Source organism: Amblyomma maculatum, chromosome 7, assembly GCF_055883805.1.
Source record: "Amblyomma maculatum isolate TAMU_Amacu chromosome 7, ASM5588380v1, whole genome shotgun sequence".
NCBI classification, from domain to species: Eukaryota; Metazoa; Arthropoda; class Arachnida; order Ixodida; family Ixodidae; genus Amblyomma; species Amblyomma maculatum.
Genome location: NC_139350.1, coordinates 98,239,394 through 98,262,084, shown reverse-complemented (window position 1 = coordinate 98,262,084; position 22,691 = coordinate 98,239,394). Strand labels below are relative to the sequence as shown.

The 22,691-nt window shown below is 47.0% G+C and overlaps 12 non-coding genes across 12 annotated transcripts; all 12 read left to right on the top strand.

Moving 5' to 3' along the window:
- Nucleotides 1–228: 228 nt before the first annotated feature.
- On the top strand, nt 229–301 carry TRNAT-CGU (transfer RNA threonine (anticodon CGU)). The gene has a single exon. It is a non-coding gene; the product is annotated as a tRNA-Thr (tRNA).
- A 5,317-nt stretch (nt 302–5,618) lies between these two features.
- TRNAT-CGU (transfer RNA threonine (anticodon CGU)) lies at nt 5,619–5,691 on the top strand. Its single transcript has one exon. It is a non-coding gene; the product is annotated as a tRNA-Thr (tRNA).
- Nucleotides 5,692–6,618: 927 nt separating this feature from the next.
- TRNAT-CGU (transfer RNA threonine (anticodon CGU)) lies at nt 6,619–6,691 on the top strand. The gene has a single exon. It is a non-coding gene; the product is annotated as a tRNA-Thr (tRNA).
- Nucleotides 6,692–7,117: 426 nt separating this feature from the next.
- TRNAT-CGU (transfer RNA threonine (anticodon CGU)) lies at nt 7,118–7,190 on the top strand. Its single transcript has one exon. It is a non-coding gene; the product is annotated as a tRNA-Thr (tRNA).
- A 434-nt stretch (nt 7,191–7,624) lies between these two features.
- On the top strand, nt 7,625–7,697 carry TRNAT-CGU (transfer RNA threonine (anticodon CGU)). The gene has a single exon. It is a non-coding gene; the product is annotated as a tRNA-Thr (tRNA).
- A 427-nt stretch (nt 7,698–8,124) lies between these two features.
- On the top strand, nt 8,125–8,197 carry TRNAT-CGU (transfer RNA threonine (anticodon CGU)). Its single transcript has one exon. It is a non-coding gene; the product is annotated as a tRNA-Thr (tRNA).
- Nucleotides 8,198–8,625: 428 nt separating this feature from the next.
- TRNAT-CGU (transfer RNA threonine (anticodon CGU)) lies at nt 8,626–8,698 on the top strand. Its single transcript has one exon. It is a non-coding gene; the product is annotated as a tRNA-Thr (tRNA).
- Nucleotides 8,699–9,125: 427 nt separating this feature from the next.
- Nucleotides 9,126–9,198, top strand: TRNAT-CGU (transfer RNA threonine (anticodon CGU)). The gene has a single exon. It is a non-coding gene; the product is annotated as a tRNA-Thr (tRNA).
- A 433-nt stretch (nt 9,199–9,631) lies between these two features.
- TRNAT-CGU (transfer RNA threonine (anticodon CGU)) lies at nt 9,632–9,704 on the top strand. The gene has a single exon. It is a non-coding gene; the product is annotated as a tRNA-Thr (tRNA).
- A 426-nt stretch (nt 9,705–10,130) lies between these two features.
- Nucleotides 10,131–10,203, top strand: TRNAT-CGU (transfer RNA threonine (anticodon CGU)). Its single transcript has one exon. It is a non-coding gene; the product is annotated as a tRNA-Thr (tRNA).
- Nucleotides 10,204–10,629: 426 nt separating this feature from the next.
- TRNAT-CGU (transfer RNA threonine (anticodon CGU)) lies at nt 10,630–10,702 on the top strand. Its single transcript has one exon. It is a non-coding gene; the product is annotated as a tRNA-Thr (tRNA).
- Nucleotides 10,703–11,130: 428 nt separating this feature from the next.
- Nucleotides 11,131–11,203, top strand: TRNAT-CGU (transfer RNA threonine (anticodon CGU)). The gene has a single exon. It is a non-coding gene; the product is annotated as a tRNA-Thr (tRNA).
- Nucleotides 11,204–22,691: the final 11,488 nt, after the last annotated feature.

Here is a 22,691-nt window from a genome sequence, read left to right as displayed (position 1 = left end):
GCTTGTAGCTAACGGGGGTCTCGGTTCTGGCAGTCTTGAAGCCATAGGTAGCGTAAGAGGGTTCTAGCACAGCTTTCGCCCTCGCTCTTGATCACGTTCTACGTGACGCTGGCGGTAACAAAGGACGTTCTACGTCCGCCGCTATGGTTGAGGGTGGCGCTGGTGAACACTCTCAAGGTTCGTATACAGACAACATAAATACCCAAGCAAGTAGCAGGGGGGACAGCGGCCGATGTAGCTCAGTTGGTAGAGCACCGGACGCGTTATTCGGAGGTCGTGGGTTCGGATCCCACCATCGGCACGTTGTTTTTTCTTCTACTTTGTGTTTAATTATCTTTCCCCTAACAGATTACATTACTAATTTCTGTGATTATCCAAGTAAACATTAAAAAAAAAAAAAAAGACATAAAGTACTATCCCCAACGCTTTCCTTGGCCTCGCCGACTGTTGGCTTCTTTCCTTCATGCATTATAACGAGCACCCTCATTTCCCTTTAATTGATCTGCTTGTAGCTAACGGGGGTCTCGGTTCTGGCAGTCTTGAAGCCATAGGTAGCGTAAGAGGGTTCTAGCACAGCTTTCGCCCTCGCTCTTGATCACGTTCTACGTGACGCTGGCGGTAACAAAGGACGTTCTACGTCCGCCGCTATGGTTGAGGGTGGCGCTGGTGAACACTCTCAAGGTTCGTATACAGACAACATAAATACCCAAGCAAGTAGCAGGGGGGACAGCGGCCGATGTAGCTCAGTCATTCTACTTCCGGATACCGTAGTGAACGGTGGCAGAATCATGTGCTCCAGCGGAGCGGCGATAGCGGCCATTTCCAGCCGCGGAAACAGGCTTGAGGACATGGATGATAGCGAATATCAGATTATTCTGCCAACTTTGCCCACCGGACGCGTTGTTTTTAACACGCTTTTTTTGCACGGCGATGTGCGAGTCAGGCCATACAGGGTCGAGAATTTCCGCGACGCCCTTGCCAACGCTGGTGCGCTCCCCGACGTTGTGGCGTTGGGGGCGTATCAGATCAACCATGTTTGGGCGGTCACGTTAAGCAGCACAGAAGCAACGAAGAAACTGGCGGCTTTCAAGGAGCTCGAAGTTAAGGGACGCCGTTGCCTCATTATCGATCCCGAGGACCAACAGGTGAAGCTGCGACTTCACTGGATGTTGTACGGTGTGGCAGACGACGACATCCGGACAGCTTTTGCGGCTTTTGGGAAGGTGACCGAGGTGACCCGGGAGAGGTGGAGAGTTCAAGGCGTCAGGAAGAAGGGGTCCACCACGAGGACTGTGCTCCTGAAATTGAAACCCGGGATTAAGGTCGATGACTTACCTCACCAGCTGCGAGTGGCCGGAGAGCTGGCCCTTGTCGTGGTGCCTGGGCGAGCGATGCAGTGCCTGCGCTGCCGTGGTACCGGTCACGTTCGACGAGAATGTAAGGTGCCGCGTTGTCCAAAGTGTAGACGCTACGGTCATGACGAGGCAGCCTGTGTGCTTTCGTACGCTTCGGCAGCGGGACATGGAACTGCGGAACGGTCGGCGGAGCTCACCATGGACGTGGTCGAGGCGGAGGAGGCGGCGAAGGGTGCCGGAGAGGTGCGAACGCAGACACGGGAGACGGATTCGTCGGTGGACTCGGCAGAAAGCGGCAATGCTGCGAGGGATGTGGGGAGAGCGGACTCTGCACCTCAGCTCCCTAGCAATGAGGAAGGCCCGTCACTTGAGCCTTCAAACGGCATGGAACAGGATAATGGGGAGGAGCACTCGGACACCAGCGGTGTTCGTAAGCCAGGCGTCCCAGCCCCAGCCAAGCGATCCCACACACAGTCCGAACCCGAAGGTAACCAGGCGTCAGCCCCCAGCGTCGACGAGCCACCAGCAAAAACGGGGCAATCCCGGCGGTCCACGCTACGTCCGCGGCCAAACATTTCATCAGAGAGACGGGTAGCGGATAAAGTGCCCCCGCTGCCGGGTCAGCAGCTCGCACCGGACGGGGATGGATCAAACGACGGCGTCTAGCAACGCGCTAGACGGGAAAGGTAAGCACCATGCTTTCGGTCTCTTCACCCTTGATGAAAATGGCGCCCGAAACCACCTTAAGAGTAGCCACGTTAAATGTCAGGGGATTGGCAGGCAAAAAGAAGCAGAGCCAAATGCATCGGCTCTTAATTGACCACGATATTGACGTGCTTGCCGTGCAAGAAACTAAGGTTGACGGGGAGGAAGAGACCGGGAGCATGGTGCGACGTTTCACGGCTAGATTTTACGCCATTGTTAGCCACGCAGTTGGGACATCGGCCGGGTGTGTATTGTTTGTCAAAAAGCTGCCTGGTCTGGTTGTAAAGGGCTACTCCTCATGCTCTTCTGGACGGTGTGTAGTGGCTGATTGTGTATACAGCGGTGTTGAGTGGCGCATTATTTGTGTGTACGCTCCTAACTGTGTGGAGGAAAGAACAGTGTTTTTCGAGAATGTTATGCAGCAGTTAAGTACGGAAAGGCAGGTAGTATTGCTGGGCGATTTTAACTGTGTACTGAATGCTCGAGACAAAACCAGCACACGCGGATTCAGAGACAAGAGCACTGAAATGTTATGCCAGTTAACAAGCGAATGGAATATGGAGGATGTGGCTGATTGCTTGGAAGGACCGCGTGCCGTTCAGTACACGCACTTCCAAGGTTCTAGCCACGCGCGTCTGGACAGAATTTACGCGTCGCTGGATTTGATTCCTTCATGCAATGAATACCGAGTTGTGCCTATGACATTCACGGATCACTGTTTGGTGCAATGCTTATTCGGCACCAAAAAACGAAGCAATGCATTTAGCTGGGAGTTATGGAAATTTAACAATAAATTGCTTAATGATGATGCCTTTAGACGCGTGGTATTGAATGAATTGATTAAAGTGAGGCCAGGGTCTTTGCTCGAAATCTGGAAACAGTGGGAGTTGTGCAAGGAACAGATTAAAATTAAAGCCATTGACAGATCAAGTTGCCTGGTGTACGAGAAGAAAATTACAGAAACCCAGCTTAAGGCTTTGCTTGCAAAACTACACGAACAGGAATGTAAGGCACCCGGCAGATGGATAGAGGATATTCGAAAAATAAAAGAACAGATTAACTTGATAGAAGAAGACAGATACCAAGGAGCGTTAGTGCGTGCAAGAGCGGAAAAATTGGCCATGGATGAGACGCCGACAAAAAGATCGTTGGGAATAGAAAAAGCAAATGCAAGGCGAAATCACGTGGCAGAGGTAGATTGGGCAGGACGCACCGAAACCGATAACGAAGGAATCGCGAAAGCTTTCCGGGAGTATTATGAAGATCTATTTTCTTCCCGAGAGGTTTATTTGGACCGTTTTAAAGAATCCTTTCTTGACGTGATGCCAAAAATTGACGAGGAACAAAAAGAAAGACTGGAGCGGCCAATAAGCGAAAAAGAAGTGCAGCAGGCAATAGAAAATTTAAACCCAGGGAAATCACCCGGGCCTGATGGCCTGAGTGCGGCTTTTTATAAAGCGTTCAAGGAACAGCTATCTCCTTTGTTGTGTGCCTTATTTAATGAAGCGTATGAACTGAAGGCACTGCCTGCGTCTTTCGGATCGTCGCACACAGTACTTATTCCGAAAACTGACCAACCAGATAAGCTTAGGCAGTTGTCGTCTTACAGGCCCATTGCTCTGACAAACGTTGATTACAAGATTTATATGAAGGTGCTTGCTGGCAGACTACAAACGGTTATATGCGAACTAGTGGGCCCTCACCAAACGTGCGGTATCAAAGGGCGATCTATCTTTCAGAACATTCACAAAGCGAGAAGTGTGCTCGAATGCTGCGATGCAACTCATGCATGTGTTGCGTTACTGCAGTTGGACTTGGAGAAAGCTTTTGATTGTGTGGCGCATACTATTCTGTTCAGTATATTAGACTATGTTAATGTCGGCTCTGTTATTCGAGAGGGAGTGGCTTTGGCGTACCGTAACTGCACTACGAGATTAATTGTCAATAAGTCACTGGGGGCCCCCATCAACGTACGACGTTCAGTGCGCCAAGGTTGCCCCCTCAGCCCTCTTTTGTTCGGCATTTATATTGAAAGTTTGTGTTTAAGCATCCTACAAAACAATGACATTGATGGTTTTCGACTGCAGGAGTCAGAAGTCAAATTGCTGGCTTACGCAGATGACGTTGCGGTATTTTGTGTGAATAAAGAGAGTATAAAGAGGACAGTGGATGTGGTAAAACATTTTAGCAAAGTCACAGGGAGTAAAGTTAACTGGGGTAAGTGCCTGGGATTTTGGCACGGAGAATGGCAGCTGACCCCCGACACTTTCGCTAATGTATCGTGGGTTACAACGCCTGCAAAGTACTTGGGTGTGCCCTTGAAATTTTACAAGGAAAGCGAGCCATACTGGCTAGAGCAGGTCAAAGAAACCCGTGAAAAAGCGGAGAAATGGAAAAGCGCTCAATTATCAATATTTGCAAGAGCCGCAGTTTGCAACCTGTTTTTAATTAGTAAGTTATGGTATGTTATGCAAGTGTTGCATTGCTCCCGTGTAAATGTGCAAAAATTGCATCGAGTTTTTGCGGTGTTTGTTTGGGCCTCGAGTTGGGAGAGGTGCAGTCGGACAAATTTGTTCCGGCAGGTGAAGCATGGGGGGCTTGGTCTGGGTCATTTGTTTGTGCGACAGATTGTCAACAGGTTTATGTTTTTTAGGGATGCCAGCGATCCATTCCTGCGCACAGTGTGTCAACAAAGACTTGGTCGAGCTTTGCCTGATTTTGCAGTTTATACTCAAAGTATGTCGGGTTCTCTTTTTGGATTCTTTAGGGAAATTGTTTTGAGCGCAAAATTCTTAAGCGCACGGTTTTCGAAAGAGTATTTAAGTAATGTTAACAGGAGAACATTATACAAGGATGTTTGTGAAGTGGTCTTCCCGGTGCCCTTGTACCGAGCATTATACTATGGAGGCACAGGAAGTAATGTATTAAAACGCGTAAAGAAAATGCAAGTTGCTCCGGGAGCTAAAACGTTTTTCTTTATGCTACATACCGGTACTTTGAGTGTAAAATCATTTATGGAGGAAAAGGGTATGTTCCTACCGTGGGGGGCCCAATGTCTCATCTGCAAACAGCCAGAGACAATAGATCACGTGTTTTTGCATTGCTGGGAGGGGGTATATTTGTGGGATGTTCTGCAAAGGACAATAAAAAAACAGTTGCCACTTGATTCCCATGGCATTAGGTATTTGCCATTGGATAACCACGATGATATGCCGTTAGACCAGGTTATGTTAATGTGCCTCCACAGTATATGGCGCGCACGAATGGCTGGTTATCACTGCGATCCAGATGCACGGCCAGCCCGCATGTATTTCCGTGAAAGTGTGCAGCGATGGCTCGACGTGCTTAAATTGCAACCATGTGCTCCTGAGTGGCTGTCAAAGCTGGAACCTTTGACGGTGCTCAAGGAATTTTAACATGACAATGCCTGCCCCTCAGCGGGTGTTAGGCAACGCTAACTACCTTAGTGTACATATATTATTCCTTTGTTCATGATGTTTTGAGTTCCAATGCGGTGTATTTGTGTCAAAGCCAGGCAATAAAGAAAAAAAAAAAAAAGCCGATGTAGCTCAGTTGGTAGAGCACCGGACGCGTTATTCGGAGGTCGTGGGTTCGGATCCCACCATCGGCACGTTGTTTTTTCTTCTACTTTGTGTTTAATTATCTTTCCCCTAACAGATTACATTACTAATTTCTGTGATTATCCAAGTAAACATTAAAAAAAAAAAGACATAAAGTACTATCCCCAACGCTTTCCTTGGCCTCGCCGACTGTTGGCTTCTTTCCTTCATGCATTATAACGAGCACCCTCATTTCCCTTTAATTGATCTGCTTGTAGCTAACGGGGGTCTCGGTTCTGGCAGTCTTGAAGCCATAGGTAGCGTAAGAGGGTTCTAGCACAGCTTTCGCCCTCGCTCTTGATCACGTTCTACGTGACGCTGGCGGTAACAAAGGACGTTCTACGTCCGCCGCTATGGTTGAGGGTGGCGCTGGTGAACACTCTCAAGGTTCGTATACAGACAACATAAATACCCAAGCAAGTAGCAGGGGGGACAGCGGCCGATATAGCTCAGTTGGTAGAGCACCGGACGCGTTATTCGGAGGTCGTGGGTTCGGATCCCACCATCGGCACGTTGTTTTTTCTTCTACTTTGTGTTTAATTATCTTTCCCCTAACAGATTACATTACTAATTTCTGTGATTATCCAAGTAAACATTAAAAAAAAAAAGACTTAAAGTACTATCCCCAACGCTTTCCTTGGCCTCGCCGACTGTTGGCTTCTTTCCTTCATGCATTATAACGAGCACCCTCATTTCCCTTTAATTGATCTGCTTGTAGCTAACGGGGGTCTCGGTTCTGGCAGTCTTGAAGCCATAGGTAGCGTAAGAGGGTTCTAGCACAGCTTTCGCCCTCGCTCTTGATCACGTTCTACGTGACGCTGGCGGTAACAAAGGACGTTCTACGTCCGCCGCTATGGTTGAGGGTGGCGCTGGTGAACACTCTCAAGGTTCGTATACAGACAACATAAATACCCAAGCAAGTAGCAGGGGGGACAGCGGCCGATGTAGCTCAGTTGGTAGAGCACCGGACGCGTTATTCGGAGGTCGTGGGTTCGGATCCCACCATCGGCACGTTGTTTTTTCTTCTACTTTGTGTTTAATTATCTTTCCCCTAACAGATTACATTACTAATTTCTGTGATTATCCAAGTAAACATTTAAAAAAAAAAAGACAAAGTACTATCCCCAACGCTCTCCTTGGCCTCGCCGACTGTTGGCTTCTTTCCTTCATGCATTATAACGAGCACCCTCATTTCCCTTTAATTGATCTGCTTGTAGCTAACGGGGGTCTCGGTTCTGGCAGTCTTGAAGCCATAGGTAGCGTAAGAGGGTTCTAGCACAGCTTTCGCCCTCGCTCTTGATCACGTTCTACGTGACGCTGGCGGTAACAAAGGACGTTCTACGTCCGCCGCTATGGTTGAGGGTGGCGCTGGTGAACACTCTCAAGGTTCGTATACAGACAACATAAATACCCAAGCAAGTAGCAGGGGGGACAGCGGCCGATGTAGCTCAGTTGGTAGAGCACCGGACGCGTTATTCGGAGGTCGTGGGTTCGGATCCCACCATCGGCACGTTGTTTTTTCTTCTACTTTGTGTTTAATTATCTTTCCCCTAACAGATTACATTACTAATTTCTGTGATTATCCAAGTAAACATTTAAAAAAAAAAGAAAAAAAAGACAAAGTACTATCCCCAACGCTCTCCTTGGCCTCGCCGACTGTTGGCTTCTTTCCTTCATGCATTATAACGAGCACCCTCATTTCCCTTTAATTGATCTGCTTGTAGCTAACGGGGGTCTCGGTTCTGGCAGTCTTGAAGCCATAGGTAGCGTAAGAGGGTTCTAGCACAGCTTTCGCCCTCGCTCTTGATCACGTTCTACGTGACGCTGGCGGTAACAAAGGACGTTCTACGTCCGCCGCTATGGTTGAGGGTGGCGCTGGTGAACACTCTCAAGGTTCGTATACAGACAACATAAATACCCAAGCAAGTAGCAGGGGGGACAGCGGCCGATGTAGCTCAGTTGGTAGAGCACCGGACGCGTTATTCGGAGGTCGTGGGTTCGGATCCCACCATCGGCACGTTGTTTTTTCTTCTACTTTGTGTTTAATTATCTTTCCCCTAACAGATTACATTACTAATTTCTGTGATTATCCAAGTAAACATTAAAAAAAAAAAGACATAAAGTACTATCCCCAACGCTTTCCTTGGCCTCGCCGACTGTTGGCTTCTTTCCTTCATGCATTATAACGAGCACCCTCATTTCCCTTTAATTGATCTGCTTGTAGCTAACGGGGGTCTCGGTTCTGGCAGTCTTGAAGCCATAGGTAGCGTAAGAGGGTTCTAGCACAGCTTTCGCCCTCGCTCTTGATCACGTTCTACGTGACGCTGGCGGTAACAAAGGACGTTCTACGTCCGCCGCTATGGTTGAGGGTGGCGCTGGTGAACACTCTCAAGGTTCGTATACAGACAACATAAATACCCAAGCAAGTAGCAGGGGGGACAGCGGCCGATGTAGCTCAGTTGGTAGAGCACCGGACGCGTTATTCGGAGGTCGTGGGTTCGGATCCCACCATCGGCACGTTGTTTTTCTTCTACTTTGTGTTTAATTATCTTTCCCCTAACAGATTACATTACTAATTTCTGTGATTATCCAAGTAAACATTAAAAAAAAAAAAAGACATAAAGTACTATCCCCAACGCTTTCCTTGGCCTCGCCGACTGTTGGCTTCTTTCCTTCATGCATTATAACGAGCACCCTCATTTCCCTTTAATTGATCTGCTTGTAGCTAACGGGGGTCTCGGTTCTGGCAGTCTTGAAGCCATATGTAGCGTAAGAGGGTTCTAGCACAGCTTTCGCCCTCGCTCTTGATCACGTTCTACGTGACGCTGGCGGTAACAAAGGACGTTCTACGTCCGCCGCTATGGTTGAGGGTGGCGCTGGTGAACACTCTCAAGGTTCGTATACAGACAACATAAATACCCAAGCAAGTAGCAGGGGGGACAGCGGCCGATGTAGCTCAGTTGGTAGAGCACCGGACGCGTTATTCGGAGGTCGTGGGTTCGGATCCCACCATCGGCACGTTGTTTTTTCTTCTACTTTGTGTTTAATTATCTTTCCCCTAACAGATTACATTACTAATTTCTGTGATTATCCAAGTAAACATTAAAAAAAAAAAGACATAAAGTACTATCCCCAACGCTTTCCTTGGCCTCGCCGACTGTTGGCTTCTTTCCTTCATGCATTATAACGAGCACCCTCATTTCCCTTTAATTGATCTGCTTGTAGCTAACGGGGGTCTCGGTTCTGGCAGTCTCTAAGCCATAGGTAGCGTAAGAGAGTTCTAGCACAGCTTTCGCCCTCGCTCTTGATCACGTTCTACGTGACGCTGGCGGTAACAAAGGACGTTCTACGTCCGCCGCTATGGTTGAGGGTGGCGCTGGTGAACACTCTCAAGGTTCGTATACAGACAACATAAATACCCAAGCAAGTAGCAGGGGGGACAGCGGCCGATGTAGCTCAGTTGGTAGAGCACCGGACGCGTTATTCGGAGGTCGTGGGTTCGGATCCCACCATCGGCACGTTGTTTTTTCTTCTACTTTGTGTTTAATTATCTTTCCCCTAACAGATTACATTACTAATTTCTGTGATTATCCAAGTAAACATTTAAAAAAAAAAAAAAAAAAGACAAAGTACTATCCCCAACGCTCTCCTTGGCCTCGCCGACTGTTGGCTTCTTTCCTTCATGCATTATAACTAGCACCCTCATTTCCCTTTAATTGATCTGCTTGTAGCTAACAGGGGTCTCGGTTCTGGCAGTCTTGAAGCCATAGGTAGCGTAAGAGGGTTCTAGCACAGCTTTCGCCCTCGCTCTTGATCACGTTCTACGTGACGCTGGCGGTAACAAAGGACGTTCTACGTCCGCCGCTATGGTTGAGGGTGGCGCTGGTGAACACTCTCAAGGTTCGTATACAGACAACATAAATACCCAAGCAAGTAGCAGGGGGGACAGCGGCCGATGTAGCTCAGTTGGTAGAGCACCGGACGCGTTATTCGGAGGTCGTGGGTTCGGATCCCACCATCGGCACGTTGTTTTTTCTTCTACTTTGTGTTTAATTATCTTTCCCCTAACAGATTACATTACTAATTTTTGTGATTATCCAAGTAAACATTAAAAAAAAAAGACATAAAGTACTATCCCCAACGCTTTCCTTGGCCTCGCCGACTGTTGGCTTCTTTCCTTCATGCATTATAACGAGCACCCTCATTTCCCTTTAATTGATCTGCTTGTAGCTAACGGGGGTCTCGGTTCTGGCAGTCTTGAAGCCATAGGTAGCGTAAGAGGGTTCTAGCACAGCTTTCGCCCTCGCTCTTGATCACGTTCTACGTGACGCTGGCGGTAACAAAGGACGTTCTACGTCCGCCGCTATGGTTGAGGGTGGCGCTGGTGAACACTCTCAAGGTTCGTATACAGACAACATAAATACCCAAGCAAGTAGCAGGGGGGACAGCGGCCGATGTAGCTCAGTTGGTAGAGCACCGGACGCGTTATTCGGAGGTCGTGGGTTCGGATCCCACCATCGGCACGTTGTTTTTCTTCTACTTTGTGTTTAATTATCTTTCCCCTAACAGATTACATTACTAATTTCTGTGATTATCCAAGTAAACATTAAAAAAAAAAAAGACATAAAGTACTATCCCCAACGCTTTCCTTGGCCTCGCCGACTGTTGGCTTCTTTCCTTCATGCATTATAACGCGCACCCTCATTTCCCTTTAATTGATCTGCTTGTAGCTAACGGGGGTCTCGGTTCTGGCAGTCTTGAAGCCTATGTAGCGTAAGAGGGTTCTAGCACAGCTTTCGCCCTCGCTCTTGATCACGTTCTACGTGACGCTGGCGGTAACAAAGGACGTTCTACGTCCGCCGCTATGGTTGAGGGTGGCGCTGGTGAACACTCTCAAGGTTCGTATACAGACAACATAAATACCCAAGCAAGTAGCAGGGGGGACAGCGGCCGATGTAGCTCAGTTGGTAGAGCACCGGACGCGTTATTCGGAGGTCGTGGGTTCGGATCCCACCATCGGCACGTTGTTTTTTCTTCTACTTTGTGTTTAATTATCTTTCCCCTAACAGATTACATTACTAATTTCTGTGATTATCCAAGTAAACATTAAAAAAAAAAAAGACATAAAGTACTATCCCCAACGCTTTCCTTGGCCTCGCCGACTGTTGGCTTCTTTCCTTCATGCATTATAACGAGCACCCTCATTTCCCTTTAATTGATCTGCTTGTAGCTAACGGGGGTCTCGGTTCTGGCAGTCTCTAAGCCATAGGTAGCGTAAGAGAGTTCTAGCACAGCTTTCGCCCTCGCTCTTGATCACGTTCTACGTGACGCTGGCGGTAACAAAGGACGTTCTACGTCCGCCGCTATGGTTGAGGGTGGCGCTGGTGAACACTCTCAAGGTTCGTATACAGACAACATAAATACCCAAGCAAGTAGCAGGGGGGACAGCGGCCGATGTAGCTCAGTTGGTAGAGCACCGGACGCGTTATTCGGAGGTCGTGGGTTCGGATCCCACCATCGGCACGTTGTTTTTTCTTCTACTTTGTGTTTAATTATCTTTCCCCTAACAGATTACATTACTAATTTCTGTGATTATCCAAGTAAACATTAAAAAAAAAAGACATAAAGTACTATCCCCAACGCTTTCCTTGGCCTCGCCGACTGTTGGCTTCTTTCCTTCATGCATTATAACGAGCACCCTCATTTCCCTTTAATTGATCTGCTTGTAGCTAACGGGGGTCTCGGTTCTGGCAGTCTTGAAGCCATAGGTAGCGTAAGAGGGTTCTAGCACAGCTTTCGCCCTCGCTCTTGATCACGTTCTACGTGACGCTGGCGGTAACAAAGGACGTTCTACGTCCGCCGCTATGGTTGAGGGTGGCGCTGGTGAACACTCTCAAGGTTCGTATACAGACAACATAAATACCCAAGCAAGTAGCAGGGGGTGCAGCGGCCGATGTAGCTCAGTTGGTAGAGCACCGGACGCGTTATTCGGGGGTCGTGGGTTCGGATCCCACCATCGGCACGTTGTTTTTTCTTCTACTTTGTGTTTAATTATCTTTCCCCTAACAGATTACATTACTAATTTCTGTGATTATCCAAGTAAACATTAAAAAAAAAAAGACATAAAGTACTATCCCCAACGCTTTCCTTGGCCTCGCCGACTGTTGGCTTCTTTCCTGCATATATATATATATATATATATATATATATATATATATATATATATATATATATATATATATATATATATATATATAATGAAGGAAAGAAGCCAACAGTCGGCGAGGCCAAGGAAAGAATTGGGGATTGTACATTATGTCTTTTCTTTTTTTTATTTGTACCTCGGTAATCACATAAATTAGTAATGTAATCTGTTTAGGGGAAAGATAAATACAAAGATGTTTTTCTTTCTACTTTGTATTTAATTATCTTTCCCTTAAACAGATTACATTACTAATTTATGTGAATACCGAGGTAAAAAATTAAAAAAAAGAAAAGACATAAAGTACAATTACCAATTCTTTCCTTTGCCTCGCTGACTGTTGGCTTCTTTCCTTCATTATGTATTATAACGAGCACCCTCATTTCCCGTTCATTTATCTGCTTGTCGCTTACGGGTGTCTCGGATCTGGCAGTCTTGAAGCCATAGGTAGCGTAAGAGGGTTCTAGCAAAGCTTTCGCCCTCACTCTTGATCACGTTCTTATTGACGCTGGCGGTAACACAGGACGTTCCACATCTACCGCTATGGTTGAGGGTGGCACCGGTGAACACTCTCAAGGTTCGTATACAGGTCACAATAATACTTAAGAAAGCAGCAGCTGGGGCAGCGGCCGATGTAGCTCAGTCGGAAGACACCGGACGCGACATTCGGAGGTCGTGGGTTCGGTTCCCACCATCGGCACGTTGTTTTTCTTTCTACTTTGTACTTACTTATCTTTCCCCTAAACAGATTAAATGACTAATTTATGTGATTACCGAGGTAAAAAATGGAAAAAGAGAAAAGACATAAAGTACAATCCCCAATTTTTTCCTTGGCCTCGCTGACTGTTGGCTTCTTTATTTCATTGTGTATTATAACGAGCACCCTCAATTCCCGCTCATTTATCTGCATATATATATATATATATATATATATATATATATATATATATATATATATATATATATATATATATATATATATATATATATATATAAAGGGCTAGAACGTCCTTTATATATATATAAAGGGCTAAAATGTCCTCAATATATGATGTGTAGGACTCACCAGGCTGCTGTAGACGGGCTTCCAGCTTCATCTTAGCCAGCTCAGAACGACCAGATGGCGTACCGAAAATTGCCGAATATTGTGAGCGCGGTGCCAGAAATTTCACCTCTTTCACCTGTACATACGCAGCATCGTCATCATTCACCGGTTTCGGCAATTTTTGGTACGCCATCTGGTCGTTCTGAGCTGGCTAAGAGGAAGCTGGAAGCCCGTCTACAGCAGCCTGGTGAATCCTACACATCATATATTGAGGACGTTTTAGCCCTTTGCCGCCGAGTCGATGCTGCTATGACGGAAGGTGTGAACGCGTTCGCAGTATTGTTAAGGGCATCGGAACCGTCGTATTCAACTCATTGCTGGTTCAGAACCTGTCCACTGTGTCGGACATAACCACCACCTGCCAACGCCCGGACGAACTTCCGTCGTGCCGCCTGCAGCAAGACAACATCAATGACGGCGTTCTTCTTGACGGCAACCTGCACACCATTAACCATGCCATTATACGAGGGGAGCTCGCCAATCAAGCAAGCTTAGCTCCTGGAAGTTCGAAATTCTTGCCAGCCACTTCAGATTTGCGCAGCGTCGTCAAGGACGAACTGGCCGCCTTCATCTGCGCCGAGGCACCAGCCACGTTGACTACCGCCTGCCCTTTCCCCACGTACGCTGAAATGGCTTCGAAGCCACCTGCCCCAGTCCATTCTCTTTATCCTGCTCCTGTGTGGTCATGCAGCTCTAGTAGCCCTATACTCTCAACCGCCTCGTTATCGACAATCCTGGCGTCCTTCCCGCCGTCAGCTATTACTGCGGAATCCGCGGTCACATCTCCCACGTCTGTCGCCGGCGCCAGCAAGCCGAACAGCGTGGTTATGCTCCATTTGAGAATGCCCGCTCGCGTCAGCCTGAATCTTCTACGGTCCCATACTCCGATTCCTTCCGTCGTTCTTCATCGCCGCAGGATTCCCAGGATAATTTCCGACCCTCTCGTTCCACCCGACGCCGCTCCCCATCGCCTTTTCGCCGCTCGTCCCCACTTCGACCGCTCTCCCAACCGTTCCTTTCTTGCGCGGAAAACTAACAGAGGCAGTTTTTGGAGGGAAAGCTGCTTCACAAAAGAACTCTGGAATTCCTCCCGGACAACCGTCTAACATGCTGAAAATACTGATCGAAGGAGTATACGTTGAAGCCCTCATTGATGCGGGTGCCGCTTATTCCATCATTAATTGCAACTTGTTATCGTCTCTGCAAATAGCTCCGTACATCGGTCCCACTCTCCGTAGAGCCAACGGTACTACCATGACAACCATAGGGCAACGCACCGCGCGCGTTCTCATCGATGACCAACGGCCTCATATTGAGTTAGTGGTGATTCCGTCATGCTTTCATGAACTAATTTTAGGCTGGGACTTTCTATCGTCGACGTCTGCCCTTAACTCCTGCCGTGACCGCCTCATTCACACATTACGGACACTGAGTTCGAACCAGAATCTGCCTTCTCCCTACTACGCGTGCTCGCTGCCCTTGACTACGTTTTGAGCCCTGGCCGTGAGCACCTCATCAATGTTAACCTCAATTATGCACTTGACGGCGATTCTTTAGTGATGCTAGCACAACGATGGACCTCCGACGGCATAGCGCTTACCTTCTGACTCACCTGTTTCAAACGCGGGTGTGCGGTTGTCGCGACGGTGAACTCTCGTACCCAACCTTTATTTTTACCGAAAGGAGGAACTGTCGGCTTTCTTTTTGGAGGATATCATGTTCCCCTCGCCCCGCTTTCCTGTGCTTCTCCACCATCTGATGCTCTAGCTCAGCGACCTTCCTCGGCACTCGCGGCAACAATCAGTACTGACCTGACTTCTGTACAGTCGGCGGCATTGCTCGCAGTCCTTTTGAAACACAGACTCTTTTGATGTGTGTACATCAAATTTAGGCCAAACATGTGTCACCTCTCACCGCATAGAGAAGGAGGGATCCACCATTGTTCGTTGCCGCCTATATCGCGTCTCGTCATCAGAACGCAAAATCATTGACCGCCAAGTTGCCGAGATGCTAGCGCGAAACATTATCTGGCCATCGAGCAGCCCCTGGTCCTCTTTTGTTCTCGTCAAAAAAAAAGATTGTTCTGTGCGGTTTTGGTTGGATTATCGGGCCCTTAATGAGATAACCCGCAAAGATGTTTATCCCTACCACGCATCGATGACGCACTGGACTGCCTTCAGGGAGCAGAGCATTTCTCAAGCCTCGACTTGCGCTCGGGATATTGGCAAATTCCCATGCATGAAACCGACAAGGACAAGACTGCATTTGCTACTCCCGATGGTCTTCATGAATTCAATGTGATGCCTTTCGGTTTATGTAATGCTCCAGCCACCTTCGAGCGCATGATCGACACGGTGCTTCGAGGAATGAAGTTGAAGACGTGCTTTTGTTATCTAGACGATATTATCATCTTTTCGTCGGACTTCGCCCAGCACTTGCACCGTCTTACTGAAGTTCGCACATGTCTGGCACGAACCGGTCTCCAGCTCAACACAAAAAAATACAACTTCGACAGCAAAACCATCAAAGTGCTTGTCGTTAGCAAGGCGGGCACACATCCCGATCCCGACAAAATTCCAGCTGTAAATAATTTTCCTCAGCCTAAACGCCAGAAAACACTGCGCAGCTTCCTCGAGTTGACGAACCTTTGCTTCACTTGCGGCCCCTTTACACAACCTCCTGAAGTCTGACGCGCATTTCATAAGGTCCAATGAATGTTAACAGGCCTGCCAATTCCTCAGCACTCACTTCAACTCCTGTGCTTCGACATTTTTATGAGACAGCTCCAACCATTCTTCATACTGACGCCAGTGGACAAGGCATCGGTGCCGTTCTTTTGCAACGCAACGCTGCGTCCGAAGAGCAGCTTGTGGCATGCTCTAGCCATTCTCTCACAGCAGCTGAGCTTAACTACAGTATTACGGAAGAGAATGCCTTGCCATTGTTTGGTCTGTCCGAAACATTCGGCCCTCTTTGTATGGCTGCCACTTCACGATCTTCACCGACCATCATGCGCTCTGTTGGCTGTCTTCGTTAAAGAACTTATCTGGTCGGCTCTGCCGCTGGGTGCTCCGTTTACAAGAGTATACCTTCACCATCACGTACAAATCCGGATGAAAACATCTCGATGCTGATGCCCTCTCTCGTTGCCCTCTGTCTTCTACTCCAACCAACTCCCATGCGACCACTACACTCTGCCCCTCACGTCAGCCTTCCGGTGATCGTTTACATGTGGCACCCATCGAGGCCTCTCCATTGCAGCAGGCGGATCCTTACTGCAGTACTATTATCGCTCGCCTCCGCGGTCAATCACCAGCACCCAATAGTCGCCTGCGTCGGCAGCTCCACATTTTCCGTATTGAACACGGAACGCTTTACCGCTGTATAGCTATACCACACGACAGGTCACCGGTGGGTTCCCGTTGTTCCTCGCTCTCTCCATCATCGAGTGTTGGAGGCTTACCATGACGATGCCACTGCCGGTCATTTAGAACACCACAAGACGTACGACCGTATAAACTGCCGCTACTTTTGTCCCGGGCTTTCTACCAGCGTCGCCAAACACATATCATCATGTGCGCTTTGCCGACATCGTAAGCGGTCAACATCTCTTCCGTGCCCATCCGTGCATTTCGATTCTCTCGCCATTGGCATATTCGGCCCCCTACCTCTCACAGCCGCCGGTCTGGGTTGTAACCGCCATTGACTATCTGACACGCTACGATGAACCAGCCCCTCTTTGCGCTGGTGTCACTTCTGAAGTTGCCGAGTTTTTGCCTGCGAGCGATCGTCTTGCGTGATGGTGCTCACCGTATCTTGATTAGCGACCGTGGGAAGACATTTCTTTCCCAAGTCCTGGCGGAAGTACTCCACGCTGCCAACACCGTCCACAAGACATCTTCTAGTTATCATCCTCAGGCCAGTGGCCTCATCGAACGCTTTCACCGCACCTTGTCCACATGATATCCATGTACGTCAGTCCTAACCATAAGAACTGGGACACCATTTTGCCTTTCGTTACCTATGCCTATAATTCCGCCATTCAACGCACCACTGGCTATTGCCCATCCTTTCTAGTTTATGGCCGTCAACCAACAAACCTATTCGACACCACCTTCTTCTCTGCTCCTGTCTCCCCATCTGCATCGTTGGGCAACAAGTTTTCTACACGTATGGCCCATTATCGGCATATTGCTCGCATCAACACTGAAGTCGTCCAGCAAGAACGGAAACACAACTATGACCAGCACCACCGCACTGCCTCCCTAACAACCGCTGATGAAGTGCTACTCTGGACGCCGATCCGCACGCCTAGATTATGCGAGAAGTTCCTCCATCGCTAATCGGTCCTTACACCGTGCTCCAGCAAACATCTCCCGTAACTACCGCGTTGTGCCATCGCATACCGTCGCCGATCAGCGTCGGCGCTCAGAAGTTGCTCATGTTTCGCGCATGAAGCCGTACACCCGCCGACCCGCTTCCATCCATACAGCTACCAGGGTGGCCGCTTCCTTGCCGGGGGGATTTGTGTTAGCGCGGTGCCAGAACTTTCACCTCATTCACCTGTACATACGCAGCATCGTCATCATTCACCGGTGTTTGCAAAATGACGCGCAGCGCTCCAGATTGTGGCTGGAAAAAAGACGTTTGTTCCAGCGGTGGCTCACAACAACACACATATATATATATATATATATATATATATATATATATATATATATATATATATATATATATATATATATATATATATATATATATATATATATATATATATATATAAATGAAGGGGAAATGAGGATGCTCGTTGTAATACATGAAGGAAAGAAGCCAACAGTCGGCGAGGCCAAGGAAAGCTTTGGGAATTGTATTTTGTCTTTTTTTCCTTTTCTAATTTTTACTTTGGTAATAATGTAAATTAGTAATGTAATCTGTTTAGGGGAAAGATAAACAAAAAGTCAAAGGAAAAACAACGTGCCGATGGTGGGAACCGAACCCACGACCTCCGAATATCGCGTCCGGTGCTCTTCCACTTTGTGTTTATTTATCTTTCCCCTAAACAGATTACATTACTCATTTATGTTATTACCGGAGTAAACATTAAAAAAAAGAAAAAAAAGACAAAGTACAATCCGCAATGCTTTCCTTGGCCTTGCTGATTGTTGGCTTCTTTCCTTGGCTCTCTTGGCTCTCTCTCTCTCTCTCTCTCTATATATATATATATGTATATAAGCAGATCAATTAAGGGGAAATGAGGGTGCTCGTTATAATACATGAAGGAAAGAAGCCAACAGTCGGCGAGGCCAAGGAAAGCGTTGGGGATGTTACTTTTATGTCTTTTTTTAATGTTTACTTGGATAATCACAGAAATTAGTAATGTAATCGTGTTTAGGGGAAAGATAATTAAACAGAAAGTGTTTAATTATCTTTCCCCTAAACGCGATTACATTACCAATTTTCTGTGATTATCCAAGTAAACATTAAAAAAAGACATAAAAGTAACATCCCCAACGCTTTCCTTGGCCTCGCCGACTGTTGGCTTCTTTCCTTCATATATATATATATATATATATATATATATATATATATATATATATATATATATATATATATAAAGCTACGCAAAAACCACTTCCATCAATTCTGCTTTGAGTGAAAAAGTTCAATATTGTACGAGCTGTCTCAGCTAAATTTAACCGAAGGGGTAAAAATAAACCATTTTAGCGAGGCCAGGGAAACCAGGTGCATAGAGCTGCCAGCACCACATCCGTGTTAAATGCTTTCTAAGCCGCGTTTTTTCACTAACATCCCCCACTTAGATAAGTTCCTCAGGCAATCAGCTTTATGGACTGCATGTAGGACACTGACACCAAATCGTGCATCAGCTTCACGAAAAACCACCCTCCTCTTGTTTCGCTTATAAGGTTCATCGACCCAAAGTGACTCAGACTATGGGGGAAGCCGTAGTAGAGGTGCATATATAAATATATATATATATATATATATATATATATATATATATATATATATATATATATATATATCCGTATTTCTGAAATAAACGACAGTTGCTAATTTGCACCTGTGTTGTGTCCTCGCTCTGTCCTGTGCTGCTGCTGTTCCCAACATGATAGTAAACCGACAAACTCAACTTTCCATTCTTATAGGTGGACATGGTATTGTTGGCTTGTCACGCTGAGTGTAGTGAAAGAACGGGGCACCATGTGGACTTCATGTACATCACAAAGATGCAACTGCAGCTTGATTGTATATACCTGAACATCGTCTCCCGCCGCAGGTAGCTAGTAGTCAAGGCATTTGTACGCCGAACTGGGTGACCGGAGTTTGATCCCTGCCGCAGTGGCCGCGTTTGGATGGAAGGAAAACACTAGTTGCCCGTGTACCGTCCAGTCAGTAAAAGTTAGCAAAGTACAGGTTCTCGAAATTGTTCGGAGCCCTCCTCTACGGCTTCCCCCATAGTCCGAGTCACTTTGGGTCGATGAACCTTATAAGCGAAACAAGAGGAGGGTGGTGTTTCGTGACGCTGATGCACGATTTGGTATCAGTGTCCTAGAAGCAATCGACAAAGCTTATTGCCTGAGGAACTTATCTAAGCGGGGGATGTTAGTGAAAAAACGCGGCTTAGAAAGCATTTGACATTGATGTGGTTCTGGCAGCTGTATGCACCCGGTTTCCCTAGCCTCCCTAAAATTGTTTATTTTTATCTCTTCGGTTAAATTTAGTTGAGACAGGTCGTACACACTGAACTTTTTCAGTGACAGTAGAATTGATAGAAGGGACTTTTGAGTAATTTTTCAGTGTGTAGCGTTTTAAATAGTAAAGTCCGGCTGAATGTTTAACCTTTTTGCAGCGTACTGCGTATTGAATCGGGTAATTTTTCACTATCTAAAGGAACAAAAGCAAATTCATGTTGACTCACTCAAATTGGTCGCCACAATCGCTGAGAGAAAAATGTTAGCTCTTGAATAATTGATGCAATTGAAAATAAAGGAAGCATTCCAGAGCTAGAATTGAGTAATTATTTACTTGCCGCAACAGCAACTAAGCCGTTAGGCACTTAATAATAGCAGCTTTTCTGCACTAAGAAACACGAATGCAGGCAACTGTTGCTTTCTTAGGTTGCTTACATATCACAAACGCTACATGTACAGGTGCGGCCATAATAATACGGAGCACGTTACTAGTGCTTGAAATTTGGTGACGCCTTCCGTAGAGAATATACGACGGCTACTCAGATCCGTACGCGAGCGCACCAGCGGCATATGCGTTCGCGCGTGCAAGGCAGTTCATAATATTCGCTTGATTACGCGTGACAAAATACTCTATTGCTGATCTGTGCTACGTATTATTATGGCCGGGACTTTACCTCGTTTCAAGTACTACCATGTATGCTTCCCTTGTGCTGCCTTTGTGCCTGGCAACACCTGGTGAAATGTGTCAGGTAGGCGAACATTGCGGTGACTTTTAAAGTAATTAGGCAAGTTCTGACAAGGTTATCGAAACAGCAAAAACTGCAACCAAAAAGGCGACGGGTATTCAAATATTGTAGCATAGGGAAGTGTGAAGGAGGACATCTACATAAAAACTTTTCCCCACGTGACTTCAGTAGGTAACAGCGGTGTTTAAGAACATTGTCACAGAAAGAGAACATACTAATTTCCGGCAGGTTCACTTGAGGCGCGGCTTTAGCAACCAAGCATGCCCTTCGCTAACCTCATTAAGCAGCCGTTTTCCGAGACCGAATTTTAGTCAGTGCCAGTGTTTGTGTCAAACCTCTTGGCGGGCACGTGCAAGTGTAAAGAATAAACGTAATGTCCCTACCATAACATTACTCTCTCGGTTCTAAACGCAGTGGCAGATCTATATGTGCGATGCTAAAGAATGAATAGTGCTCGCAAAATGCATGCCCAGGGAGATTCTATCAGAGAAGGAAATTTGGTTACAGCGCTGCCAAAAGAAACGTGCGTATACGTTTTCTCCCATTTGCACTTATGTGTGACACGGGAATTTCACAGTGCTGCAGGCTAAAATTCAGACACTTCGCGCCGAAACGTATAGTTAGTTGTAACTATAGCTGTGCTATAGAATTTAAGAGTTCAAAATACACAGAAAACGCTGATGGAGAACACCAGTATTTAAACGGAGACTGCCCTACAATATTTCATGCAATGACAGCTCTCCACATGACCTGAGAAATGTCTCGAGTGTAGATGTGCTCTTTCCTTAACGCGGGTTTATGTGTCACTAACTGTAGCTACTGAGTAAGCGGTAGTCAACCCTCCAAGTACTAGAAACGAATTACTAAGTCTAGGGACTTCGAAATGCGCACGAATACACAGAACACTGTATCGAGCGCATTTAACTGGTGGGCAGCCAACCTTACCTAGCAATTTCACTGTGGCCAGCGGAGGCAAACAAAGAGTGAGCCTTAAAAGTGATTTGACGATTGTATACATTGTGTATGACGTAAACAGTTCTCGCAAACGTTGAATATGCGCAATATACGAGACAGTCGATGTCCTTTGCCTACCCAAGTGCGCTGCACCAGGTAGCCCGGCAAAACAGCGGCATGTGTGCTGTTATGTCCGTGCATGGTCCGCACTTGTGCGCACTATTGTGCGCCTGTGGGCATGGTATTGATATGTGCTGTTGGTGCAAGGGCTCTAAGTGAGCCTGTTCACATGAATCTTTTTGTGTGAGCATGCTTTGCTTTGTCGTGACCGTACAACTGCCAAGTTGGCCCTGTCAAGGGAACGTCAAGAAAAATACAAAGAAACGTCGCCCTGTGAGAAATAGCCGGAAGTGCTTTTGTTCAACTGTTCACCCTTCCCGTAGAGAGGCGCTATTGTCAAGTGACGAATGCCTATTGTCCAAAGGAGACGATCGGAGTGACACGTCCGCTGACGTACAGGAGAAGAAAGGAGCATGAGGATTACGGCCATTAGAGGATTTCCTGTGAATGCAGGAAAGAGTTGCGATCGCCGGAAAGGGACAATGCTGGGAGCAGTATTCGTGGCGCGCACGTACACTTGGGTTTCTGAGAAGGAAATCCACTTGCCAGAACCAACATAGCGAATCTTTGCAGAAGAATCGAAATTTACCTCCTCGCCGTTCCCAAGCTATACCCGACGAGAAGTGACCACGCTCGACGAAACAATACTGGACCAGTCAGTGCATTACACCAACAGTGCAGTGATATGTGTTCATTTGGTTGCCGATATCTGAGGGGAGTGCCCTGGAACTGATTGGTCAGCATCTTCAGAGAGGGGCTGAACATAGGGGGATTTAAAAACGTTGCAGAGCACGAAATGACGCTCTGAGCCCTGGGTAAACGGCTAATCCAGACGCTTCTCGCTATGAACTCTTAACGCTTGCCATTTTGCTGATATACCCTTTTTTCATGTAAATAAATTTTCTCAAAGTGCCATTAAACCTGCTTGTATATATTTTACCAACTTTGAGATTCAATCCGTCATCAACCCGGAGTCTCTGCACGCTACCAAGTAAAGGCCGGGTCGACTTAGTCCCAGCGTCACGACAACTGGTGACCAGCGTTGGGATCTGAATCTACAAGCCACAACATCTGGTGATTGGAGGTGGATCAGAATCTACAAGCCACAACATCTGGTGATCGAAGGTGGCATCCGAAGCTACAAGCCACAACATCTGGTGAACGGAGGTGG